Below are 20,337 nucleotides of genomic sequence, written 5' to 3' on the forward strand. Positions count from 1 at the left end.
AGAGTTTAGAAAGTTTCGGTCTAATAGAACATGGTCTTAAGTAATTCTTTTGTGTCCAGGTAACCAATTGAGTTACACCTAACTCGCGTAATTTAGACTAATAAATTCCTTCATTACTTACACACTGCGTTGAAGTGAGCCATTTAGAATTATTAGACTGTTTACAGTAGAGCTGGCAAATAATGACACGACACGAAAACACGACACGAACCCGACACGAAATTAACGGGTTTGGGTTGAGGCTTAATGACCCATTTATGTAAGTGGGTCGACACGAACACGACACAATAATTAATTGGGTTGGGTTTGGGCTGAGCTCTCTAAACACGAACCCGACACGAATGATCTGTTTACTAAATTAATCCTAATTTTTCTTGATTCTCCATCACATAAATATACTTAAACTTTTCAAATATGGGTATGACACGAAAACACGACACGAACCCGACACGAAATTAACGGGTTAGGGTTGAGGCTTGATGATCCATTTATGTAAGTGGGTCGACACGAGCACGACACGAGATTTAATTTGGTCGGGTTTGGGTTGGAAGGTTTGTGACCTGTTTACATATGACACGAATACGAACCCGACACGACCCGATCTGTTTACCAGGTCTAGTTTACAGGCATAATCAATATAAGTTATAAAAAAACTGCTACAAATCAAATTGATTAAAAAATAAAAAACTATTATTCACGAATTACGAGAAAGGATCAAATTGTACGCAAAACAAAGCCGAAATATTACTATGCTTAACAAAGAAGCTTTAAGATATACAAAAAATGATTAGAATGATAATCAAGGTTGTCTCAAGAAAAGTGGAGGCCCGATGCAAGAAAAAAAAAACGAACTCAAATTTAAGAACTTGCGTAGCAACTGTTTGTGATATAAGAATGATATAATAAAGTCCTCTTATCTCTGGCTCTTTGTCCTTCCTCAAATAGCTGCAAATGCTTTAAATTTTAGAACAATATTGAAAATTCATAAAGTAAATAAACAAAGTCAATAATATGAAAGAAAATAACGATAAGATTTGCAAGAAATCGACATTTATCACCAAAACAGAACAATTAACCAATTTAATTATATACATATACATATATATTATGGAGTTTTTATTAGGTAAATTCAAATTAAAACCTTTTTGCATCACGATAGTTCAAATTAAAAATAAAAATGGTTGTGTTGCATAATGTTACTCAATAATCATGAATACAACATTAAAAAATATATGTATGAATTTCATTAAAATTAAGAAGAAATATTACCTATTTTGATCTCTTTGAAAATCAAGTGTGAATCTGAGATTTTATAGGCAATCAAAACTCAAATGTAAATTTGGAATGATTTGTTAAAAATTGATTTGGATAAGTTTATGGGAAATTAAAGAGCAAATTTATAGGCAATTAAAACTTTAATTAATACAGCTACCCATTGTTTAAACATAAAATTACCATCTAAAACTTAATATATAAGATAAAATATATGCTGATAACCTGATCCGCTAATGACTCGACCCGACTTGTCACCCGAAGATGACCCGACATGAATCGAGCCGACCCGAACCCGTCGCTGACCCGACATAATTCGAAATCGGTATGATCCGACCTGTAACCAACTCGAGTGAGCCGATTGTCAGGGTAATATTCGGATTTTTGGAATTCGTTATTTGTCACATTGATTTTATAACTTTTTAAATTTTGTGGTGAATTGCTACGTAAGTTACTTGACATTGTGTAACGCTTTGAATTTTATAATAATTTTTTATTTGATAAGTTTCTTATAAAATTAATTATTTCCAAGTTTATAATGTATTTTAAATATATACTGTATATATTTGTCGCTTTCGTTTTCTATTTTATTATTTCTCGTTTTCACGTACATTTGGATGGGTTAAAATGTCTGTGTATGATTTGAATATTCTTGTAATACTCCATATTTTAAAGGTTTGGTCAAAGGTTAGTCTACGATAAAATGTGAAAAATGTATTTTATAAAATTCTATTTAAATCATATTTTACGAATTGTTATAAGACGGAAATAATAAGAAAAATAAAATAATGAGGCGGAGTAGTAATAGGCGTGTAAGACGGGTTGACTGGGGACGGTAGTAATTAATAATAATAGCAATGATATTAGTAGTAACAACAACAACAACAATAACAACAACAACAACAACAACAACAACAACAACAACAACAACAACAACAACAACAACAACAACAATAATAATAATAATAATAATATGTGACGTAATAAAATAAGGGAATTCTTGAAAACTTCCTAACTCCTACCTACAACTCCTATAAATACAAGCTTGATCCCTCCATACATCACCTTATCACTTTTATAATACATCTCATATAATAGAGAGAGAGAGAGAGAGAGAGAGAGAGAGAGAGAGAGAGAGAGAGAGAGAGAGAGAGAGAGAGAGAGAGAGAGAGAGAGAGAGAGAGAGAGAGAGAGAGAGAGAGAGAGAGAGAGAGAGAGAGAGAGAGAGAGAGAGAGAGAGAGAGAGAGAGAGAGAGAGAGAGAGAGAGAGAGAGAGATCTACCCTCTTTATTTGTCTTAAAGGTAAGTTTAAACAAAACAGTTTCATAACTAATCCGTCTTCTAATTATTTTATGCCGTGACCACCTTGAGTGACCCGTGACCGTGACTCATGCCGTGACTGACCCAGACCTGCCGGACCACCACTGACATATGGTTAGGGTTAGGTTGTGTTTGTTGTTGTTGGTTGTATCGTGTATAAACACGTGTTTCTAAGACCCTCACCATGGCTCGACTGGACCAGGAACTGGGGTAGGGTTGTTGAGACTTGAGGGTGTAATGTCGAGAGCCAGGGGGTGGTTTGGGCGGCCGATGTGGTGGTTTTGGTGGTGTTTGGTGTTGTTTAAATCATGTTTGCACGAGGAGTTGTTGGTGTGGTTTGTTGATGCTAGGGCACGGTTTTTACAGCCGTGGTTGTTGTGTTAGGTGTGGTTCACCATGGTTGGGGTGGCAGACCATGGTGGTGTGGTGGTTGGCGCTGCCGTGGCTAGGGTGGCGTTTGGTTAATGTTCACGGGGGTGTATTAGACACGGGTGAAACCGTGTGGTTCATGGGGTGTTTGGCAATTTTTGAGACGGGTTTTAATTGAATTAATTACATATTGTATTGTATTTAGAATAGTTAGTAATTGTGTAGCTGTTATCTTATTTAGGTGACGGTTTTGTTGAAAAATTCTATTAATTGGATTGCTTGCTATTTAATTGGAATTTGCTAATCTGGTAGGATAACTACTCGACTGTTCTATCATTGTTGGATTGTGCAATTTATAAGAGTGTTGTGTAATTGGATGTATATATGCCTTTGGGTGATCTATTGGTTGTGGATTATATATTGTTGGTTTATACATATTAGCAATATTATTTGCATTGGATGCCCCAGACTTGTTCTGGAATGATTATTATTGTTGGCATAACATTTGCATTGGTTACCCCAGGCTGGTTCTGCAGGACTTGTCTCTGAGATTTTGGATACTTCAACTTTGGGTTGAGGTGATTGCATTGATTTTCCCGGGCCAGGAATTGGCGGGATGAAACGGTGTCTCGGGTGATGAGCTCAGTTGCATATCATATCATTATTATTGTTGTTTCTTAGTTATTCTACTCGACCTTTTGGTTGATGTGTTTGCTTCTGTTGTCAAAACCAAAATTAATGTCTGCTTTAATTGATGGCGTCCTGTGGTGAACCATTAAATATTTCCGGTAAAATGGGGAACAAATTTAAATAACAAGTATTGAGTTAGCTGGATTTGGGAAGCATTGGGACGCGTAAGATTATGGATTAGTTGGAGTTTAGTTCACTTTGATTTCAAACTATATTTATATTATGTTTAGACTTTGTTTATTTCCGCCGCGTAAATTTGTAACTATTATTTTTATTTCACAAAGTTGGTTAACCTGTAGTAAAACCGTTCACCGTTCATTATATTTTAATAAAGTACTTTTTTTTGGGGGGGGGGGGGATACCGTTGCGGTACCAAAAATAAAACCTACATACACTAACAAAAGTTAGCAGTAAGTAGGGTCGATCTCCACAGGCAGATGGGAAAATATTAGCCTTAACTAAGTCCGTCAAGGTAACCAGTTTCTGGGGGTTTGAATTGTTTGTTCTAATCTAATAAAAACAAGGAAGAGAAATAAGGCAAGAGAGTTGAAATTAAGCAAACAGAGAGAAAAACAGCTAAGACAGTCGGTTCGCCATGATTCTCTAGTAATGCAATCTAAGATCTCAGGTCAACGGAAGTTCAATCTACAGAGCAATGAATATCTCCTCCCGGTCTCAATTCGCTCTAAAACACTAATAGCTTAGTTTCCGCCCTCACTAAAGTGCCTTAATGTTCGCTACAGGTCTCATCCTTTCCAATCTTCCGATCTAGGTTAAGGTTTACCGTAATTTATTAACTAATTGCGTCGACTCAATTAGACAAGAACAATTATATGTAGCGATTAACAACAAAGACTAATTTTGCATTAAACCAAATAACTCAATTTACACTTCCCTTAAAATCATGGCTCCCCTATGTCTTAGCAAGAGGAGATTTAGCTATGCATTATCATTGAAGTAACAACAATCATACACAAGCAATTAAGATTAAACATGGTAACAAGAGCGAGAAAGATTAATGATAACAATTAGAGATTAAGGACGAAGAAGAAATAATAAAGAGCAATAAAGGATTAAGATTGAGATAAAATAATAATACCGATTACAAAAGTAGCAAGATCCGAGTAAAGGTTTTAGAGAAAAGAGTATGAGCGAGTAGGGAGGAGAAGGTATCGAAGTATGAGAGAGGAAGAAGTAGCCATCGTACTATTAACCTAGCTTAAATCTAATTTACAAAGCCCATCTCAAAAATAGGCAAAAAACAGGCATAGAAAGCAAAGTCTCTCGATCGAGTGAAATGAAACCACTCGATCGATAACAAATCTTGAAATTCCTCTCGATCAAGTGAAACTGGAGTTCGATCGAGTACTCCTTAAATCAGCCATTTCGACCGAGTAACTAAAAAACTCGATCGAGTGATTCTTGATGGATAAAGCATTCGATCGACCACATAATGTAGCAAAACTGGTCGATCGAGCTACATTAGCACATATGAACTCCTTGGCACCTTCCAAGGTCGTCTCACGCGTCTCTAAGTGATGGCCTCCAAGCTCCGATTCCTTATTCCCCAAAAATGCATGCAAATGGGACAAGTTTAGGCTCGATTTTGCTCCTTTCCGGTCCGTACCCGCAATTTACACAAGACAGACCAAAGTTGACTATTTGGGGGCATTTGTAGCTATACGCCACACAAATAACACAGAAATGCGTGTAAAAATGAGGTAAAAACCTTATATAAAATACACGCATCAAATCTCCCAAAACCAAACCTTTGCTTGTCCCCAAGCAAACTAAGAATGTAACTAAAGACAACTAACGGAAGGGGACCAACTCATCAGCTATAAATCACCCACCCAAACCAGTTTAATGCAACAACCAACAAAGTGGCAAATGGTAAGTGCAAACGAATTAAATCAATGTTTCAAATTACTGAACCGTCGACCTTGCAAGTCTCATAAATATCGGACTCTCACGGGTCGCTTGTCACACAAATTAGGCACGAGGTGAGTATATAAGTAGGAGATAGAAAGAAGTAAAGACATTCACCTAACTCGACCTATAAGAACATGCATGCAGTTTAACATGAATAAAATCTCTACAACCGTACATACGCATTCCAACCAACTAATGAACAAGACACATGCCGAGGACTTACATTTGGGTAAGTGAGGTAATGGGTAAGAAGGGGCTGTAATGATTTTGGAAGTGTGGAGTTAGCAGTCAAGCTAGCAACAATGGATCCAAACTAGAAACATATCCCAACTTCATACTCAATAAATCAATACAAATCGGCATAGAACATGGGAGATAAATCACAACATAATAAGCTTTCAGCCCATGATTTTTTTCATAATCTTTCCTTTTTTTCTTTTTCGACTCTTTTTCTTCGTTTTTTTTCTTTTCACAACAATTTTTTTCTTTTCATATTTTTCTTCTTTTCATTCCCTTCAACATTTCCACCAACCTCTAAAATCATATATGTAACCAAACTGCAGTTAGAACATTTCAAACAACTACTAATTACTAGCTCGGTTAGGGTAGGCAAAATTATAGATTGTAGCTATATAGGACAAAATGGGCAATTTGGCTGTGTGGAGCTCATGGGTAGAATGAAATAAAAGGAACTGCCTCTCCTAACTTGTGTCACCAACCACAGACCGAATGCATACAGGTATCAAGAAGACTGAATTCATGTTTATGCAAATTAATGTTACATGCCTTATAGAGAGTACTACTCACATCCTATATGAAACTGGTCATGAATGTCACCAGTTTATGGAGCTCTAACCTTAGAATGTAAATGTAGTTTGCCAATATATGAGTCAAGTCTATTCGTTCAAATAAGAGAGAAACAAAAACTCGTAGATTATGCACATTACCATGCCAACAGAATGTCAAGAATATGCAGGGTAAGGGTAAAGAGACTCAAAGTAGCGTCAAAGTTCAATCGTTCCGACTCGACCTAAATGTAATGATAAACGTGAAAGTTTTTGAATTTTATGTACTTTTTGTTTTTTTTTTTGAATAAAAACAACAATGCATGCGAAAATAAATAGATGTGAAATGGAAATTCAACAAAACGTGCAGACATAGATATGGATGCATACCTCCCCAAACCAAACCGTACAATGTCCTCATTGTACCAAAAATAGGGAAAGAAATGCAAACTGAAGAGAAAAGGAGGACAAGAGTCGGAAAACTTACAAGACAACGTAAAGGAGGGACCTCCCCAAACCGACCATGAACACGAGAGGGCACAAATAGCTGCGTAGCATCACAACAGGTGAGAAATAGCAGCAGGATCACGCAAGCACTCGATCGAGCAGTTAAGAGTGGTTCGATCGAGTAAAAATGGAGCCAAAGTGCTCGATCGAGGAAAAGGGACACTCGATCGAGGAAAGCGGTTTGACAGGGTTTCGATCAAGAGCAACATATGCTTGATCGAGTGAAAATACTAGCCAAAGCGTTCGATCGCGTAGAAAAACCACTCGATCGAACCAAATTACCTGCAAAACGTATAGAAGGAGTACAGGACTACAAGATATGTGCGAGTTCAGCGTTTAAAGAGTTCAAACACACAATCTAAAAGGAAAAACAAGTTCAAACTAAAGTACAATAAAACAGTCCGGGTTGCCTCCCGGATAGCGCAGGTTTAAGAGGTTCCACACGACCTTTTCTGGCTTCAATTAGCTGGCTCGTCAAGATTGTCGAAGTACAGGACTTCAACGTGGTTGTCTGCATCATTTGCCTCATGGTAATTGTAACACCCCGTATTTTATTAAGTTGGATAAAATTCTTTTAATTGCTATTTTTAATTTAATTACATCATTTAACGATTTATATATATATATATGCTTAGCTAATTAATTAATTTCATCATAATTCGATACGTTAATTTTAATAATCATTAATAAGTTTATTTAAAGTTAGTTCGAGTTTATTGAAGTTAGTTCGAGTTTATTTATTTAATAATTTCCGTTTCTTTACGAGTCCTTATGAAAGTTGTTTTAAGTGAACCCGAGATGGATTTTGGGAACAAAACCGTCCAATTAGCTATTTTGAGCTTATTTCACTAAATTAGCAATTTTTATTAATATCCGTTAGTTTCGTAAAAATCGCTAATAATTCCGATTCAAGCTGATATCGTATTATTTCCGTTAACTAGCTGAGTTTATTTTATTTTCATTCATTAAATTTATTTATTATTGAGTATGTTTTATCTCGAAAACCTTTACTTAAATCGGTTTAGTTTAACTCGAGACGGTTTTAAAAACGAGCGAGATTACTTAACGATGAAGAAAGATACGTATAATAAATAGCAGCTAAAGGCTATAAATTTCTTTGTCTCATTTCCAATTTCTCACGTCTCTTTTCTTCTTCTTCGTTCTTTTTTTCTTCTTCTGGCGATTTTTATTTCCTTTTCAAAATTTGATCGGTTAATCGACGTCGGTACTTCGTTCCTTATCCGTTTTCAACTATTTTTGTTCCATAGCGCTCTCTCGTCGTTCGTTTCGTCATTCCGATGTAAGTAACATTCATTTTCGTTATGTATTTCTACAAACCCAATTTATATTTTCAGCTTTATTTATTATAAGACGGTTGTATGTACTAAAATAGACGGTGCGGTAGAAGATTTGTTAGTCATAAATGATTAGTTCAATCGGAAAAAGGTAATAATGATAGGTTACTCAATATTACTTGTAAAATATGTTTATTTCGAATCTTTGGTTAGTCTGTTTTATAATTGAGACGGTGTATAATTATATATAGGGATCCTTATGGATGTTAATTAGTCGGTTGTATAGTTGAGACGGTGTATACTGATATGTGGAGATGATTGAGACGGTGTATCCTGACCTCTAGGGATCATTTGGGATGCTAGCTAGTAAGTGGTATATTTAAGACGGTGTATCTTTGACATGTATGGATTGTTTTGGGTGATAATTGGTGTGTTTTATAGTTGAGACGGTGTATCCGACATGTAGGGATTTTTTTGGACTGATTTGGACTCTGTGTTGGGGCGATTTTGGTAGTCTTTAGGAATTTTTTGAGTTGGTTTATACTTGTGGATTTCCGCTCTAAAACCGTTTTAAATGCTGACTTAGTTGGCTCAGCTAGGACTGTTTTTAGGCGCGAGAATGGAGTCTTAAGGGGACGATTGGTACTCTGTTTTGGGCAGGGACGAGAGCTGTCATCGTGGGTTTTCACTTTGCATTTGAGGACTGGAGTTGGGGTCGAACTTAGGCATCTTTTGGGTTCTGTTTTGGACTGATTTTTGGGTCAGGTTATGAAGTAGGGTGAAGGGTGGCTATGGGTAGTCGGGTGGTGGTCGTGTCGGGCTCCTAGTGGCTCCGGGTCGTAGCTTAGCGATGGCTTTGGCCGTGGCCTAGGCAGTGGCCTAGCTAAGTCACGAGTTTGAGGCCATGTGTAGTTGGTGGTTAGTCCGAGTTTGAGGTTGTCATAATAATTTTAGAGCCGTGTCTATAATTTGTTTTGACGCTAGTTTGGTTTATTTAAAATATAATTAAATTAATTTCCGTCTCATATTTTTTTTTATATAAAGATAATTCGTTAATATCGTCCTTTCACATAATTATTTTAGGTGGCTCATATGTGGTTGAAGATGAAGAGTAATTTTGGGTTTAGAAGCTTTCTCAAGTTTATTGCTTATCTCTTTGCTAGCTTAAGGTAACTATTCCGGGTTACTCGACGAATTAATGTCACATTAGTAGTTAATGTTGTGCCTGTTGTTTGTTAAGTGTTTAGGTGATTGATAATGTGTTACTTTCGTTTTTCACATGATAGAAATTAGAAATAGCATGAGAATTATATTGTGATAAATTTTATGATTTGGGCCAAAGTAGGCAAAGACTCGAAGTGGGCAGATTGACCGAACGAGTTTGGTCAAACTAGGTTTAAACCGGTCAGCCTCGATTTGACCGATGACTCGTCGCGGGACTCGGGTCGAGGGTTTGTCTTTGAGGTAAGATTGGTTGTTATTGGAGGTTTTACGTTATGCCTTGATATTTGTAATTATCATTTCACATGTTGGTTGTTGGATGCTTTGGATGCCTTATGCTTGAGTCTTGTTTGCCTTTAGCCGTTGTAGTTTATTCTCATGGACTATGATATTGATGGTTAGCTATAATTTGGTTATTGATGACATTGAGGATATGGTTGGATTGTCTGCTGAATAGACATTTATATAGCCTTTCACATGATAGAATGTTAGCATTTATGTTGGTAAGTTGGACTCTTTGCCCCTCTTATGGTTAATTGGGTATCCTACTTGTCTTGTGTGGTGTGGGCTAAAGTATTCAAGTGGGACTAGTGGGACTAGGTCCTAGGTGAGTATTTCGGCCTTCATCATAGATAGGTCATTATAGTCTTTGACGAGTGTATGTTCACCGCTTAATAGCCTCTGTGTTCCGACTTGGTGGGTTTATATCCAAGTTGGGGCATGACCTCGTTACTTTTTTTGAGAGTAAGTGGTCAGCTTAAGTACTAGCCAACCCTTTGGTGGACTCCTTAGGGTACTCACTTTGTTTTTAAAAAAATTGTGGGTCTTGGGTGCGGTGGTGTGTATCCGCATGTCTAGGTCTGCGCAGATTTAGGACTAGGGTTGTGTTGTGTCTTGGCCATGTTTTGATAGAACCTCTGAGCCAAGATACCGGTTCGATTACCTTCCCTACCTCGTGGTATAGACTCGAGTTCTGAGTGACTATTGACGGTGCTAAGAACTTATGCTGTCTTTGATATATTGCCCTTTCTTGTTTGATGATTCTATGAATCATAGAAGGTGAGATGCAAGCCGGCTATGGTTGATAGAGTTTGGATTCCTGGATGTTATGTGATTCACATGATAGTGTAGTATGAGTCGGTCTAGTATTCACTGGCTAGGACTATGTGTTGTTATATTGTTGTTCACATGATAAGCACGATTGTCTAGCATCTATATGCTAAGGCTATGTGTTGTTCATATTCATATTCTTATGTTTACATGTTATATTAATTATGACATTTCGTGGCTGGGAGAACTCGGAGTTACTCCCCACTGACTGTGGCTTTCGTATTTGTATAAAATGCGAATGACAGGTAGGTGATGCATATATGGGGTACATGGACGAGCTAGCGAGCAAAGTAACCTTGGGACCTAGACTGGTTTTATTTTATTGTGACCCTTAAACCTTTTTTATGTCACATACATTTTAGGGACATATGTCTCCCTTTCTCATATTTGGTTTGTATAACTTTGTTTCGCGACTTTAGCGATATTTCATTCATGAGATTTATTTTGGACCTTGCATGTTTGACACCTTCCCTTTTGGATATCTTTATAACAGGTTCAGGTTTTAAAAATTACAGGTTTTTACTATAATGAACCTATTACAAACATATCCTTGCAGTTTTATTCTAGAATTACGTGTTTACTTTTCCGCAATAAATGAGGGTGTCACAGTTGGTATCAGAGCATTTTTGCTCCCGACGCACGTTTGTGCACCCCAATATAAATAACTTGACCTTAAAATAATAAACTTGAGAGATGGGTAAGATGGGTAGACTTAGGACCTTATGTTGTAGTCTCTTTGTGTTTGCTCTTTGTTAGGTACTAACCTGTTTGTTGATTGTCATTTAATAATTGTTACGTTCTTGGATCAATGACCGTGAGCTTATCTATAGCTAATGGAGTTATTACCCTTTTATAAAAAAAAAAAATATGAACTAAAGGTTTTGAAAATATTTTAATGTTTTTCACTGGTTTTAACGTCAATTAGTGTTAAAGCTTGTTATTGGAGACGTCTGATAATTAGTTTTATCATTTGTTGGTGTAAAAATGTATTTTTATGTCTTTGAATTGTAATATTGATGTTCTTGAGTGATCGCCAAGAGTATCTCCGTTCCATTGAAAGGACACTTATATTTTACGAAGATCAAGATTTAGTGCCTATTGCTGAGGATTGAAGATTTGTTCAACCTTTGAAGAATGCTTCTACTTCCTTGAAGATGTTTCTCGTTCTTTTTGTATCTCGCCTTATTCTTAATCTCTTGGTGCTTATCCTCCTTCTAAACTCCCTTCTGTTTTACTTCAAAAGTCACTCTTGTATTTCCTAACTTGTCATTTGTTCCTTGCTTATCTTTCCTTAACGTCTTTTGATAATACTATTTCTTTCGAGAAATGTTGACCTTGGTTGGAAATTATGACCTTTGAAGGGATTGTTTGTGCTTGAACCTTTCCTGGTTTTGAGAGGATTTGATGTTGGAAAGACTTAGGTAGTGTGATGAGACATACTTGATGATTCTTATAACTATAGATCCTTGATAAAGTGAGTACGTTGGATTGGTGGATTTTGTGTGTCAAGTGTGAGTTGCATTGGTTACTAAGGTTATGGAACATGGCATTGTTGTTTATGTTTGGGATACTAGTGCTTAGTACTTGACTTAAAATGGATGAAACTGAATGGTGGGATTATTAGTTGGTTTTAGTGAGTGATATTGATTACTATTTGAGGTATGGTATGAGAGTGAGAGTAAGCTACATTATTGGGAAGTTTTAGCACTTGTTTTAATAACTAGAAAGGGTAACGGTATGGTTGACACCAATTGTTAGGTTAAAGAACATAGTTTCAATTTATGGTTTTATGAACTTTGAGGTGATGAAGTGTTGTTACAATAAAGACCTTGTTTCTTGGGAATTTGATGGTAAGTAAGTGTTAGGATGTCAAATTTGAAAGAATACTCCTTGGGATGTTGATGACCATAATGGATTGGTGATGTGATTTGGTATTAGTTGGCTCTTGAGAGTTCTTGAGTTGAGAGAGTCTTAGTATTGAGAAGAATTTGTTAACCCTATAGTTTTATAGACCTTGAGGTCGCGTTGAGTACTTGAGATGATGGGATGATGTCGTAGCTGAGTGTAGCTGAGTGTAGTTCCGCTTTTGGGAATCCTTGATAAGTAAAAGGATAGAGAAACTTGAGATCCTATTGATTTTTCAGATTTTGGGGTTGGTATGTTACTACCTTGTTTTGAAATGAGAACCTTGTGGAATATTTGAGGAACCTTCTCTTGGAGTTTAGAGCTTGGTATTGGGATTCTTGATTGAAGGTTTATTTTTTTTAAGGAACCCATAGTTGACACTAGTTGGATACGAATATAACTTTGTCGGAAGCCTTGACCTTAGGCTTGTGAAAGTTGTTTCTGGATGTTTGAGGATTTGGAGCGATGAGATCACACTTATAGTGGAGTACCTTGTTTTAGGGAATAGATTAGGATGAGGTAACATAAGCGATTGAGGAAACCCTTGGGAGTGATGACATTGTTGTTTGAGATTTGAGTATCTGGCGTTTCCTTGTTGTCTAATTTCCCTTTCTCCTTGATCATAAGCGTTACCGTTCATACCTCATTTCCTCGCTTCATCTTGCTCCTCCTTTAAGTTTGACACTCGTATCTTGTGAAACTCTATCTTTGACAACCTTGTAAATTTGACTTCAATTTTTACCCTATGAAATTCATTATAGCTCTCTTGTTGGTTAAGTTTGAGCTCTCTTAACATACTTTTTTATGCTATCTAAGTTACTTTCCTTTTTGTACAACTTCTAAACTTTCAAGCTACCAGTTTCGATTCATTCTTAAAAGTTTATGTCACTTCTGCAAACCTAACCTATTTTTAAGGATTTAAAAATGAAAATTCGATTTAATTCTCTAATTGTTCTTTGAGTATAGACTTCTTTATCATGATTTTGAGTTGCTAAACATGAGATTTTTGTAAATTTTATCCAATTTCTATTCACTTTGATCTAATCATGATGCCTTTGTCAAAGTTTAATATTCACTTTAGCGATATTTCATTCATGAGATTTATTTTGGACCTTGCATGTTTGACACCTTCCCTTTTGGATATCTTTATAACAGGTTCAGGTTTTAAAAATTACAGGTTTTTACTATAATGAACCTATTACAAACATATCCTTGCAGTTTTATTCTATAATTACGTGTTTACTTTTCCGCAATAAATGAGGGTGTCACAGTAATGCTTCACATATTGCCCATTTACCTTGAACCTATTTCCCTTAGAATTTTCCAACTCAACGGACCCGAATTTAGTGACAGCTGTCACTGTATAAAGGCCACTCTACCTGGACTTCAGCTTGCCAGGAAATAAACGCAGTCGAACATTAAACAGCAACACCTTCTGCCCGACATGAAATTCTCGAGGTAGGATCCGTTTGTCGTGCCATCTCTTCGTCTTCTCTTTGTAGATGCGTGAGCTATCATAGGCATTTAGCCTAAACTCCCCCACTTCATCTAGCTGCAATAAACGATTCTGACCACACAACTTAGGATCAAATTTAAGTTCACGAATAGCCCACCAAGCTTTACATTCTAACTCAACAGGTAAATGACATGACTTCCCATAAACCAGCCGATATGGTGATGCGCCAATCGGTGTTTTAAAAGCAGTCCGATATGCCCATAATGTGTCTTCCAGTTTAAGACTCCAATCCTTCCGTGATTTAGAAACTACCTTAGCTAAGATCTCTTTGATCTCTAAATTAGAGACCTCAACTTGCCCACTAGTTTGGGGATGATACGCCAAACCACGCCGGTGTTGAACACCAACCTTAGATAAAATAGAAGTTAGTTTCTTTTCCTTAAAATGCATTCCCCCATCACTAATAACGACCCTAGGGACACCAAATCGGGGAAATATAATCTTTTTAAACATTTTAATCACGGTCTTGGCATCATAATTAGTTGAAGCAATCACCTCCACCCATTTAGACATATAATCCACAGCTACCAAGATATACCTGTTACCTTTGCTAGACGGGGAGGGTCCTTGGAAATCGATGCCCCAGACATAAAAAACCTCAACCTCTAGGATACCATTTTGTGGAATCTCATGTCTCTTGGAAATATTCTCAGAGCGTTGGCAAGCATCACAAGGTGAAACAAAAGCCTTAGCATCAGCAAACAACGTAGGCCAGTAAAAACCACACTGAAGTACCTTAGCCACGGTACGCGATGGACCATGGTGACCACCATAAGAGGAAGAATGACAGCCTTCCAAGATCACTCTGGTCTCCCACTGCGGAATACACTGTCTGTAGAGACCATCTGCACACTCCTTAAATAGATAAGGATCATCCCAGAAGTACTGCTTAGCGTTATAGAGAAAACGCTTCCTCTACTGATAAGAAAGGTCAGGTGGCAGCATGCCACTAACACCGTAATTAGCTAAATATGCATACTAAGGATCTTGGTTAATAATAGAAGACAAAACAGCAAATAAAGAATCATCAGGAAAAGAATCATCAATAGGTAGAGAATCTTCTCCCTCTTGCTGTGACAGTCGCGACAAATGATCAGCTACTACGTTCTCAGCACCTTTCTTATCTTTTATCTGCAAATCGAACTCCTGAAGAAGGAGTATCCATCTCAACAACCGTGGTTTATCTTCCTTCTTAGCAAGAAGGTGTCTCAGTGCTGCATGGTCAGTAAAAACAACAACTTCTGACCCTACTAAATAAGAACGAAATTTTTCTAGCGCATAAACCACAGCTAGCAGCTCTTTTTCAGTAGTGGTGTACTTCACTTGAGCCTCATCCAGAGTTCGGCTCGCATAGTAAATTGCATTTAAATCTTTTTTCTTTCCTTTGGTCTGGCACCGCTCCTAGTGCATAGTCACTAGCGTCGCACATAATCTCGAACGGCAAATCCCAGTCGGGAGGGTGTATAATCGGTGGCGAAATCAAGGATGCTTTAACCTGTTAAAAGCAGAAAGACACTCATCAATAAATACAGAGGGGGCATCCTTAAGCAACAGCTATGTAATTGGTTTAGCAATTTTTGAGAAGTCCTTGATAAACCGGCGATAAAAGCCAGCATGACCAAGGAAGTTCCTCACTCCTTTGACATTAACAGGAGGAGGTAATTGCAGAATCACTTGCACCTTTTCTTTGTCATCCTCAATACCCCTGTTAGAAACTAAGTGCCCTAAGACAACTCCCTCGTTGACCATAAAGTGGCACTTCTCCCAATTAAGCACAAGATTAACCTCAATGCAGCACTGCAACACTTTATCAAGGTTAGACAGACAATTAGCAAAGTCACTTCCATAGAAACTAAAATCATCCATAAAGACTTCTATAATAAACTCAATATACTCAAAAAATATCCCCATCATGCACCTTTGAAAGGTGGCAGGGGCATTACATAAACCAAAAAGCATCCTGCGATAAGCAAAAACATCCTATGGACACGTAAAAGTAGTCTTTTCCTGATCATCTGGATGAATAGGGATCTGAAAGAACCCTGAGTACCCATCTAGATAATAGAAAAACTTATGAGAAGCTAACCTTTCTACCATTTGATCAATGAAAGCAAGGGGAAAGTGATCTTTCTTTGTGGCGGCATTCAGCTGTCTGTAGTCTATACACATCCGCCAGCCAGTTACTACTCTAGTAGGTATCGACTCATTTTTGTCATTCGTGACCACAGTAGTCCCTCCTTTCTTAGGGACTACCTGAACTGGACTCACCCACTTAGAATGACCAACAGAATAGATAATACATGCGTTAAGCAGCTTCATTATCTCAGCCATCACAACATCCTGCATCTTCTGGTTTAGCCGGCGCTGACCCGGCTTGTGATCTTCCTCAAGCTCAATTCTGTGCATGCAAATGTCGGGACTAATGCCCTTAATATCATCCAATGAATAACCCATAACTTTCCTATTTTTCTTAAGCACAGCTAACAAAGCAGTCAGCTGATCATCATCAAGTTTAGCACTAACAATGACTGGATATTGCTCTGTATTATCCAAGAAAGCATATTTAAGATGAGAAGGGAGAGGCTTACGCTCAGGTACCTTTACCTCTATGGCGCAGAGAGTACTAATCATTTGTTCCACTCTCTCTCCTTCAGCGTCGGTGAGTTCACGCTCATCTAAAGCAGCTTCAAGCAAATCCAACACATCATCATTGTTATCTGGGTTATCTTCACACTCATCCAAAGCATCAAAGCTTCTAGCGGGTCCTTTATAAAAGAACCCGACCAGAAGTCATAAATAGACTCGTCAAGAATATCAACAGAATAACAAGTATCCTCTATCATTGGCCAAGCAAGAGTACTAGGCAAACTGAAAGTAATCGCGTCATCCCCCACTGCAAGAGTCAAATGCCCTTGTTTGACAATAATAATGGCCCCAGCTATACATAGGAACGATCTTTCTAATATAATTGGGGTCCGGGTATCCTCATCTATATCTAAAACAATAAAGTCACTGGTATAAGAACTTGCCTACTTTGACATGCACGTCCTCTAAAATACCCAAGGGTCGTCTTACAGATCTATCAGCCATTTGTAATGTAATTTTAATCATTTTAAGGTGACCCATATTAAGCTTTTTGCAGATAGAAAAGGGCATGACACTGACACTGTCTTCTAAATCACAAAGAGCCTTGCCTATCACTTCATTGCCTATAGTACAGGTAATAGAGAAACTACCCGGGCCTTTCATTTTTGGTGGAGCTTTATTTAAAATTAAATTGCTAGACTCCTCCATAAATGCAACAATCTCAAATTCACTAAGCTCTCTCTTACGCGTCACAATATCTTTTATAAATTTAGCGTAAGTTGGTACTTGGGTAATAAGTTCGGTAAAAGGGACAGTTACTTGGAGATGCTTGACCACGTCCACAAACTTACCGTACTGTCGCTCGACCTTAGCATCCTTCAGACGTCCCGGATAAGGAACCATGGTAGCAATGAGTGGGCCCGCAACCTTCTCTTTACCTTTATCAGCACGTGACACCTCCACAGCAGAGGAAGATGACACGGTAGCGGGATTAGATGTTGAATTTGAAGCTCCGCTGGTTCTGGTGCTCGATCGAGCAGTTTTTTCATTCGATCGAACTGTTTTATCAGAAAAATCACTCGATCGAGGAATATGCACCTCTCGATCGAGTTCTTCAATTTCAGCTTCTTTTGATCGAGTCCCAGAATCACTCGATCGAACAACATTTCCTGCCAACTTACTCGATCGAGAGGAATTAACTCCTCGATCGAAATCTTCAAATGGGGCAATTCTCGATCGAGCAGGTATTGTACTCGATCGAGTACTGGGATAGGCTAAATCACTCGATTGAGCTAAAATTTCTCTCGATCGAGCTGCAGAATGATATTCAGCAGGGATATCGTCAATTAGCTCCTCCAAATCGTTATCCGGGGTACCATCAACTGTTACAACCCCGTCTTCCGGCATTTTCGGTCCATCATAAGTAAGACCGCTTCAGAGATTAATGGACTTGATCGGGTCACATGTAGGTGATTGATTCGCTTGGTCTTGTGAGAGCGAGAGACGCGCCACTTGATCTTGCAATTCCACTATAGCAATATCACTCTTGTCGGTCCTTTAGCCAAGCTGTAATGTCAAGTTCAGCACTAGGGACTTCAATTCGGCGAGTTCCCCATTTGTAGAAGATGAATCAATCGGTTGATGTATTGGTTCAGAGGGGCCAGAAGTACTTGTTGATGTCAAATCTTCATATAGCTTAGAGAATGACACTCCTTGCTTGAATTTTTGATAAGCACGGACGCGCTCTACATCCGCCATACAAGTAATAGGGTCATGCCCTTCCGTACTGCATCTACCACAAACCTCCTTATGCCCAGTAATAGCACAAGCTTATTCATGCACACCTGTGGTCTGTATAATCTCCGGACTGCCCAACCTTCCACTAGGACTTTCCACCTCAGCTACTATCAGCTCATTTACATACCTACTTCCTCGAGGATTTCCATATTCGGCAACGTGAATGACCATTTCTTCAATAAGATGCCACCCTTGATCATCCTCCACATTTTTCTGGAACCTCCCTTTGGCTGCATTAGCAAGAATAGCTCTCTGGTCCGGGTATAACCCATTGTAGAATTGGGTTACACAAGAACCAACGCTTAAAGCCATAATGAGGTACAGATCGGACAAGACTCTTGAACCTAGTCCAAGCCCCGTTCAAGTCTTCAGTAGGTAGTTGCTCAAATGCAGTAATTTGAGCTCTCAACGCATTAGTGTGCTGTGGTGGGAAATATCGTCTGTAAAAGGCTAAGGCAAGGGAACTCTAGTCAGTTACACCGACAGCTTCCCTATCCAAATCTCTCAACCACTCCCGGGCATTATCAGTCAAGGAAAAAGGGAAAAGGACTCCCTTAACTCTAGCTTGCGTCACCCCAGCAGCTAAGGGAATAGTAGAGCAATATTCTGTAAAGAGCTCTATGTGCTTGCAAGGATCCTCTCCAGGTACCCCCTGAAGATATTTCTCTCAACTAGCTGTATATATGATGGGTGGATTCCAAAGGTCTCCGAATCAGTAGTGGGTAACAGGAAACCTTTAGGAAGTGAATCCACTGTAGGCTCTGAATGACTGGCTATATTCGGCATCCTAGCAGATAGAGTCTACAGCAAAGCAGGTATGACAATGTTCTCTTCTAGAATAGATTTCCTGCAAAACTAATTAAGAACATGCAAAAATATGAGATCAATCTCAAGGAATAAATTCCTTGAGACGAGAGACAAACTTAATAAAAGCAACAAAATTACGCCACCTCCCCGACAACGGCGCCAAAATTTGATACCGTCGTCAGGTACCAAAAATAAAACCTAGATACACTAACAAAAGCTAGCAGTAAGTAGGGTCGATCTCCACAGGGAGATGGGAAAATGACAGCCTTAACTAAGTCCGTCAAGGTAAACAGTTTCTAGGGGTTTGAATTGTTTGTTCTAATTTAATAAAAATAAGGAAAATAAAGAAGGCAAGAGAGTTGAAATTAAGCAAACAGAGAGAAAAACAGCTAAGACAGTCGGTTCACCATGATTCTCTAGTAATGCAATCTAAGATCTCAGGTCAACGCATGTTCAATCTACAAAGCAATGAATATCTCCTTCCGGTCTCAATGCGCCCTAAAACACTAATAGCTTAGCTTCCGCCCTCACTAAAGTACCTTAATGTTCGCTACAGGTCTCACCCTTTCCAATCTTTGGATCTAGGCTAAGGTTTACCATAATTTATTAACTAATTGCGTCGACTCAATTAGACAAGAACAATTATATGTAGCAATTAACAACATAGACTAATTTTGCATTAAACCAAATAACTCAATTTACACTTCCCTTAAAATCATGGCTCCCCTATGTCTTAGCAAGAGGAGATTTAGCTATGCATCATCATTGAAGTAACAACAATCACACACAAGCAATTAAGATTAAACATGGTAACAAGAGCGAGAAAGATTAAAGATAACAATTAGAGATTAAGGACGAAGAAGAAATAATAAAGAGCAATAAAGGATTAAGATTGAGATAAGAATAATAATACCGATTACAAAAGTAGCAAGATCCGAGTAAAGGTTTCAGAGAAAAGAGTATGAGAGAGTAGGGAGGAGAAGGTATCAAAGTATGAGAGAGGAAGAAGTAGCCGTCGTACTATTAACCTAGCTTAAATCTAATTTACAAAGCCCATCTCGAAAATAGGCAAAAAACACGCATAGAAAGCAAAGTCCGTCGATCGAGTGAAATGAAACCACTCGATCGAGAACAAATCTTGAAATTCCTCTCGATCGAGTGAAACTGGAGTTCGATCGAGTACTCCTTAAATCAACCATTTCGATCGAGTAACTAAACAACTTCA

This window comes from Silene latifolia, chromosome 3 (genome assembly GCF_048544455.1).
Source record: "Silene latifolia isolate original U9 population chromosome 3, ASM4854445v1, whole genome shotgun sequence".
Taxonomy (NCBI): Eukaryota; Viridiplantae; Streptophyta; class Magnoliopsida; order Caryophyllales; family Caryophyllaceae; genus Silene; species Silene latifolia.